This window comes from Diadema antillarum, unplaced genomic scaffold, assembly GCF_040938485.1.
Source record: "Diadema antillarum isolate AM-2024a unplaced genomic scaffold, OU_Dant_1.0 seq00001079_RagTag, whole genome shotgun sequence".
NCBI lineage: Eukaryota > Metazoa > Echinodermata > Echinoidea > Diadematoida > Diadematidae > Diadema > Diadema antillarum.
In genome coordinates, this window is record NW_027271901.1 from 191,095 (window position 1) to 200,751 (window position 9,657).

Genomic DNA, 9,657 nt, shown 5'->3' on the forward strand with positions numbered 1-9,657 from the left:
TTTCATGTTTTGTTTTGGTTTTGTTTGCCCGGACCAAAAACCCCAAATGAACTAACGCTCAAATGCTGACGTGTTTTGAGTCCGACTGGTGATATAGACCAAAGACTACTGTTTACTTGTATACATTCATGTCGAGAAGACAACGGTGTTCCTTCCACGTGTGTAAAAAGCAATATTCCAGTTATCAGTGATCGTGTGAGAGGCACCTCATGGTACAGCCCAGTGTTTCGCGTGTAGGGCAAGCGTGCCACGTCTTATCTGTACAGTATAATCTTAACATACATTATCAAGCTTCGTGCATTGTTGCGACTGTCGATCCCCGACGTTATCCAAGTATGTTATCTGAATGTTCTTGACGGTAGCATTCTTGAAAGTATAGGAGTCATTTTACTCTAGATCGATGAATTCTTATCACTGAATATAAAGAAGACTTACATGACATCGGCATCAATTTTGACTTTGAGCTGTAAATTGTCAATCGTGACAGAGTCATGATGAACAAGAACGACTTTATTCATCAGTATGGTAAGATAGGACCGTTGGAGATCCTTAACTGTGAGACATATCATCATTACGAGGAGTGGCAGTGCGCCTTCGTCGACGTGGTGTCGCGGTCGATTACTCTCGCGAGTTTCGCACTCGACATTCCAAGAGTGCGGACCGCGCGGGGCCCTCTGCGCGCCGCACATCACGTGGGTGTTAATCATAATGTCCAGGCTAACTCACTCCGCACTGAGTGAAATCGTTTGGATAATTCGCCATCACTCGGTGAAAAGTTGCCCTCCCATCTCAACTGTAAGTTCTGCAATAATTCACATTGCTGAATTATCATGTATACCTTATACGTCGATTTTTCGCCAAGGGCAAAGCTCACAGACAGTAACATATAGCCAAGAAAGAGACCGGTAATGGGCAAGATATTAGTATTATGCAGTGGCGGATCCAGGGGAGAGCGCATCGGGCGCGCGCCCCCCTTTACGGAACTCATGGATCCGCCCCTGTTATGCTAATATTGGGTAATGACGTTATTTGATCAAGATGCTACATAGAGTAAACTAGAGAGGGGCCGTCAAAGGCGGCAGACCCACGCCTAAGTACAAAGTCGGGGTAAACATAATGTGCATTCGGTCATCTACCAGAATTCGGCCACTTAATTGCCAGTGTGCTTTATCACCAGCCAGTGAGTTCTACCAAAGATCGTACACTGAAGTGTACGATCTTTGGTTCTACAGTCACATCACACGCAAATCACATAATTACACATACGGTATTAACACTCATTCACGTACAGGAAAGTCCTTAAGTCTCCTCCAAAAATCCATCGAAAATCCCAAATTCCACCGTCAAAAGTGCAGAATCGGAACTTTTCCAAGCGCGCGCGAATTAAGTCCAGTTTTAAGAGTATTGTCTACGCGACGGGTCGCGGAAAAGGCGCTAAAAATCGAGAAATACGCCGTTTTCTTGCGGGATATTTTGATTATAGCAAGCCGAGAGTGTGATGATATCAAAGGTCGTATGAGTGTACGATCTTTGATGGTATCCACAAAAGCAAAAAAGAAAAACAAAATTTACGTACCCCCTAGGCAATTACCCCTATGATTAGTGTCTACGGGAATTATTCAATGCAAGGGTTGAATGCAAATGTCTACTGCACCAGTATTCGGCCACCAACGAGCGCCGCAACGTCCCCGGTGCAATTTTGCACCAACAGTGTAGAGCGCGATGCATTTTCAGCGGCCTTGCACACGCATTGACATTGAGCACGCATATCGTGCAGTGTGACTGCGACCGAGCAAAATGCTCCTCCAACGAAAAAAACAATCAATGTTAATTTGAAAAATCATCAAATATCAAAGGTCGTATGAGTGTACGATCTTTGATGGTATCCACAAAAAGCAAAAAAGAAAAACAAAATTTACGTACCCCCTAGGCAATTACCCCTATGATTAGTGTCTACGGGAATTATTCAATGCAAGGGTTGAATGCAAATGTCTACTGCACCAGTATTCGGCCACCAACGAGCGCCGCAACGTCCCCGGTGCAATTTTGCACCAACAGTGTAGAGCGCGATGCATTTTCAGCGGCCTTGCACACGCATTGACATTGAGCACGCATATCGTGCAGTGTGACTGCGACCGAGCAAAATGCTCCTCCAACGAAAAAAACAATCAATGTTAATTTGAAAAATCATCAAAATACGGGCCAGTTTGTGATGACGGAGAACGAACTTTCATAAATCTAGAAGGACATAGTCCCTCAAATAGGCCAAAACGTAAATTTCGGAATTCTTACGAACATTTGAGCAGCGAAGTCGGATCGTTGGGGAGTTTATGTCTTCGTATGGTAGCGGAAAATCGCAAAGTGAGAAACGGGAAATTTTCGGAATGGTCACTATACCATGGGGTCAAAACTTCAAGGTCACACAGAATTTGCAAGGGTCAACCGATTATCACCAAAATCTAATCGATTCTTTCCTGTCATTATCCAAACATTCCCTGAACATTTCGTGCAAATCCGTTTACCCGTTCTCTTGTTATCTTGTACACAAACAAACAAACAAACAAACAAACAAACAAACAAACAAACAAACAAACATACGGAACCCTTTACATAACCCCCTGCCGATTTTCATCGGCGTGGGTAATAATCCTCCCAGGGACAATCACTCTAGTTGATCACGTTCACTTCGGTGCTGGAAGGGAAAAGATTTGTAGGCCTAGTTCGAGCGCCATATTCAAAGTGACGGCAACTGTCTATACTAATCTGCTGATCATGCACAAAAACTGCATTTAAACGTGTCGTATTTTATCTGATGTGAAATGATTAGCTACAGGAAATATTTCCTGTGATTGAGAATCCCTTTTTTTAAAGTAAGCGATTGTCATTTTTTTGTACCCTGCGGTACAAAATAAATAGCACAAAATGAATATATAAATATTTCACTGCATTTGTCCCATTTGAAGGATGGAATATGAGCAACTGTTGGACCAATATAACACATTTATTTTAATATCATTCTATTTTTTCTTATATATTTGAACATACAGAAAGCTTTGTTGTGTTATGCTTTGCTCTGTCATTAATCAGTTAAAGTCTTTACTTATTGCTTTTTAACAGTGCAAAACTTTCCTTGTGATTCATTTTGTCTTGTTAATTGTTGAGATTGAAAGTGAAAAGTTGATTTGTCCAATTTCAACATATCATAATAAGGCATTTAAACTCTGGGAGCATAGTCAAGCGATCGAAGAAACATGATAAAATATAATGATGCGAGCACCATTTTTAAGTCCATAGACTGGATGGAAGTACAATAAGAACAATCTCAGGCATTCCGATCATTATAATGGCCAAAAGTATTAGTAGAATATTCCCAGGACAACGTTATTCGTGAAATCAAATTTTTGTGTTCGGATTGAAATTAAGTATACGACTTCAACTGGGAGAAACAAAATGTTCGGTTTACTCAGCACAGAATATTGAACAGCGAGAAATGTATGCAAAACAATTCCTGACAGTGTGTATACAAGTAGGGAAATTATGCGATGCAGAGGTGCGTCACGACTTGCACTACTTAATTTACTAGGTCTTCAGCTATTACATTGACGAGAGATTAACAGTTAGGTACACGTTGTATAGTGCATCAAGTTTTCCTTGAAAGTGCTTGGATTTCCTTTTTACCTTCATGTCATTTCTGTGCATGCTGATAATGTATACAAATACGTGTATTACCACTTTTAGAAACACTCTCTCAAATCATTGTGACGTTCTGTGGTTATGTTATTTCACACAGCTGGAGAGTAGAAAGTCAAAATAAATACAACTATATATCGAAGAATACGTATAGTATTCATTAGTAAAAGGTTGACAGGGCATACTGGTGACAATATGAATCAATTGATTGACGCGTGGCATTGAAATTATGTGATTATTTTCCTTTTCAATACACACTGTGTCTGAAATTCCTTCGGTATCTTGTACAGTTTGTTCATATTATCATTCATGGATTGAGCATAAGCTCCTGAATTAATGCGCTAACGACATTGATCACTTTTTCTTCGTGATTATCATTATCATTTTTTTTTTTTGAAGGGGAAAGGGATTCATAAGGCTGGTTGGGAGTGTCGCTGCTGAATATATCAACTAAAGTTACAGTAGGAGAATACTACAGAGGCACATACAGTCCAATTCTTCGAATTCTGAGAAAAAATCATTTGAGTGAATGGGGGCCAGGAGAAATGTATTATAAGAGATCGTACCAGTGGAGACGGAAGTTAATTACTCATTTAAAATGTGTCATGGAAATTATAAAAGTTGCCAGTGCAGGTGTGTTCTCTATAGGCCATTAGTCAACAATTGCGATACTGAGAACCATCCGCATGATTTATATTACACAAACACAAACACACACACAAAACACACAAACACACGCATGTATAAGTACATACATGTATACGCAAATATAATAATAATAATTCACAACATTTATATAGCGCGTTATTACATAAAATGTCTCTAAGCGCTATGGGAAAAAGAAATCAATAAAAAGGGAAGAAGAGGAAAGTAAAGAAAGAAAGAAAGAAGAAGAGGGTACAGTTTCAGTAACGGTATAAGACATGAGACACATTCATAATACTACTCAATAAACAAATATGTTTTTAACATGGATTTAAATTTGTCTACTGAGTCTGTTTGTTTCAAGCATTCAGGTAAACTGTTCCAGAGTTGAGGTGATGCTGACTGAAAAGCTCTAGAACCATAAGATTGTGTATTGACAGGAGGAGGTATTAAAAGTGATTTGTTGTTAGACCGCAAGTTCCGGGAGGGTAGGTATTCAGTTATCAACTGTTGAAGATAAACCGGTGCATATACGTAAATATATACTGCAATATTGCGCAACGATGCTCATGCGAAACATCACAAATCAATATGAGCATGGACTTTGTGTTATACAATGTAGTATCAAGAGACGAAATGAAATGGTTCATAAATATGGACTGTTTCGAGGGGCATAGTCAAAACTATTTGCCAAGAGGTGATTTATCAACAGAGCTGTGCCCCTCGACTTTGTTTCGGGGCATTGCACTGTTGAGAAATTACCGAGGGCAAATAGTTTTAACCACGACTCTATCAGAAGCAGTCGATATTTGTTTTATATATCGCATCCCATTTAAGATATTATGCTAAATTAAGACATTGAATTGAAGTTGTGCTACCGGTCAGAGAAATTGTATTAGGTGAAATTTTACAATGCACAAATATAGACACGCGCGCAAGATAACGCGCATCTTGAAAAACCGCATCGTGAAAAACCGCTAACTGACTGCCGGGCAGTACAACGAAGACTAATAACTGTACCTGTGACCAATCTGAATTGAAGATTCATCGAATAAGGTATATACATTTTAGTCGATGTGATGGGACTCCAGCAAAGTTCTGCAACCTTCATCATAGACGTTTAAGAAATGTCTAACGTCGACGGGAGATGATAAAAGCAGAAACTAAAACTATGTTATGTACATTGTTGATTTCTCTCATTACGGAGGGGATATTTGACACACACAGCATCTATGCTGCGATACTACTTCTTAGAAGAGTGTAGATGAACTAGATTCACTAAAAATGTCTGGACTTTCTTTGTGCGATGTGTGTTATGAAATATTTTTGTGACAAGAGTGCGAATTTGTGTGACCAACTGTTTGGACTACATTCTTACGCATTTCCTTTACCACTCCACCCGTCCACTCCGTGTCTCATATACTTCCACACTTGTGCATTTGTATCGATAGTTTTTGTTAACGTGTGGTGCTGCAAGTAAGGAAGTTTGTAGAGGTTTTTGTATTCAGTTGACACATGTTTATATACTCTAGCACTGATGATGAGCTAGTTATGTCATTGAATATTGTATAGACATATTTGTTCAATATTGCAGTCACAGTTGATAATGCTTTAATACTGTGTAATCAGATTTGTATTGAATGGAAATCAGTTTGTCGCTGTATAGAGATATACTACTGCTCAGTGGGTGCTAAATTGTAGCTTAAGGTATCTTCACCGTACATTCAATGATTTGAAACGTCTGCTTCTGGATGTACGTAACAGGAGACGGTTTAAAAATTTACTGACGTACATTTTAATCCGCCACTTTTCAACGAACACCTACACAGCCATACTATTAACATAGATACACCGCACGTCAAGAAATGCCTACACTCTGCAATGTACCATTGTTAACTTAACCATTCAAGTTATTTATGTCAGTTGATATTCTTTTTCCTGATAAGATTGCGGATTTACCTGTTTGAGCTTTCAAGAGAAAAACAAAATTTAGCTGTAAAGCTTACCCCTTGTGCACAAGGACCAGATGTGTTTAAAAACTTTTTGTTTTAGTAAACCATCTTGCCAAAGCCGTGTTGTGTCACCCGAGAGGACATGTACTCAAAGATACACGTATCTACAGTATAACATTGCATTTAAATTTACCCTTGTGTGATCAATAAATAACTGCAAGTTTCCCCCGCATTTTTTGTTATCGTTTTTTTTTTCCGTACTATTTCTATCTGTGTGAGTAATGAAATTGTAGCATATGTATTGAACGTCTAAATGAATGACTACTAAAACTTTTGCACGTAGCCAGTTTGTGGAATAGCATAAGACAAATGAACATACAAGGCTTATGAATCAAATGTATATGTGGCATTTCTTCCCCGTGGTGAGACTTGTACTGATGGAGTCACGTCAGACCTTGTGTATTGTAGCAGAGACGTGTTTATGTATAGTCTTTTATCTAATCTCTATTCCTTGACGTTGAATTTCGTACATCCAATATTATATTATATTATATTATATATATTTTCACCTGCGAGATGTTTTGACGTCCAGAATCATATTAATAAATGGTATCGATATGAACATCTTTGTCTCATAATCGTCCTAATTACTTTGTCTCAGTCTCATCCTGCAATATAACTATGTATATCATATATCATATATATGTATATACATCAAATATATGCATACATATACAAAGATATTTATCTACATTTGCTATGTGAGTATATTCTACAGGAATTAGTATCTGATGCATTTGGGTTCTATCTTCTTATTCTTTTAAAGTCAGAATTTGTGGATAGATTGGAAATGCTTTCATTACGTATAGTCCAACATTGATTACTGCATACAACTGGAGGGGAGAGCACAGGACATGGTTATAGAAGCTTCCTGTGAATCTGAACACAATTGGCACTCTATTCAATTCAATGCATAGAACCAAAATAATCAGCCAGTCAGGATTTATCTTTTACCTCTTACTTACTTGTGAATCAAGTTTGATATAAATAACAGACACTCATATTCTGCAAGACAAGGTTTTCTATAAACATTTGCTTTTTATTTACATTTGTGCAGTCATTCATACATGTAAATTTGAATTGAAAAAATAAACTACTCACGTCGTGCTCACTAGAAAGTTGATATTGTTCCCTAAAGTTGTACAAATCCAAATTTGAAATCCACCAATTAGGTAGATGTCTGTGTATTGACATGACCAATAAGACCTAATTCCCTTTAAAGATTCCGGGAATTTCATGCAAATGTGCACATTTCACAGTAGGAAAGTACTCAAGAAATCATTTTCTGTCATTGGTAAAACTTTGAAAATCTAATGTGTTTTTATTACTTAATACAATATGTATTTTATTGGAACACCTGTTCCTGCATCTAAAAATGCATACTCAGTATTCTGTGACTATGATGCAGATAATACCTGCATGAATAATAGCTTAGCAAAATGAATTTTAGCTGTCAACATTTCTTCTCCCCTAAATTTATCACCTTGATTTCATTTGTTTGTATGGCTTGTGCGATACGAACAATATGGCTGTGTTCCATGTTGAGCGAGATTATCTTTTTTTCTATATTTCTTTTATTCGATTATCATTGAATTTTATTTTTTCGTCTAAATAGGAGTACCATGCAGTGGAGTTAGAATTTCTTTACAACACATCATCACACACAATAGTCATAAGTAGTGACAGCATACAGCCCACGGTGAATCCCTATATCACAGAATGCGTGCAAACACACTATGCTTATCCAGGAAACAGGAGGAACGCAAATCGGGAATGAATGCTTATATGGCAGGTGATTTGATACAGAGACCAATTCCAAGTGTGTTCTCTTCATCAATGGAGAAATCCAGGACAAATAAAGGTTATCTACAAAGAAAGATGAATATCTTTCAAGCACAACAGTGAAAGTTTGAACAAAATGGGAAGAAAATTACAGAAGTTATGAAATTGTGAAGTTTCGTCAATTTTCACAATACAGTTCTTGAACAGTCAATATAAATTTGTTGGGGAGAAAAAAAAAATGAAGACAGAGCCCTATCGCCGACAAGTATACGTGCCCTGACAACTGCGAGTCCCTCGACATACCTAAAGTTAACACTGCCATCTGGGAAAATCTCTCTACACCAACGAGAACCAGACTTCAATCTACAGAGCACTGAAAAGTCCCTTACAAAGGGACTCTGTGCGTTTGCTCACATTCTCCACCGAGATACCATGACTAAAGCACACCAAGATGCCTTGGCGTAGTTATGTGATGCTACAATTGCCCTGAACTGCTTCAGAAGAGACTGTACTAAACCAGAGCTCAACAGTCAATTTCACCACCTGTGTAAACCAGCCAACAAGGTGACAAAATTTCTCTATGGCGACGACCTTGGGAAACAGGTCAAAGACCTACAAGACCAGAGAAAGGCAACCGCAGGTGTCATGAAATCATGACAGCATAACAACACACAACATTACCAGCCATGACACATCCTAACGCCAAATGAGACAAGCAGGCTAGATCCTTAGGGATCACGATCATTGTAAACGTGCTGCAGGTACTTCTTGGCATCTTTTTTTCAGGCTGAGGCCAGAAAAGAAACTGAAAAAACATCCAGACTCTGGTCCCAACATGTACGCCTCAGCATGGGTCAAGACAGAGAGCAGGCCACCCCAGCCTCACAGACAGGGATTGGGGAGGAAGTAGTTCAGCACTCCAATCCATCAAAGTCAGACCCAAGCGCCAAAGAGGTTGGTACTTTTTATATACCTGTAGACAGCCTACACCATGTACAGATTGGAGATGACTGAAGCCATGAATACACAATAGGTGCAAAATTAACGTCAGAGAAATTCAACTTGCAAGATCTAAATGGATATTAATTAATTTGATCCACACAAATTTCCTCCTTGGAGGAGTAGACCCTCATACCCCTACAAGAGATATAAGAATGAAACTGCTCAGATACATGAGGAGATAAAAAACCTTGAGAAGAAGAATGTACTAAGACAATGTACTCATGAAAAAGGAGAATTTTTGTCTCAGATTTCTACCAGAACTAAAAAGAATGGGGGAATCAGGTTAATCCATGATTCATCTGTGTCGAAAAGGTATATATCTTATCAGGATTTCAAAATGGACAACATTTACACTGCAATATCTCTCCTTTCAGAGGGATATGACATGGCTTCAGTTGACCTTCGCGATGCATATTACACTGAGCCCATTCACCCAGACTCTAGAAAATACCTGTGATTCATTTGGGATAATTATGGCAATTCAAAGCTCTGCCCAATGGCTTCAAACTTCAAATTTAAGTTCTCG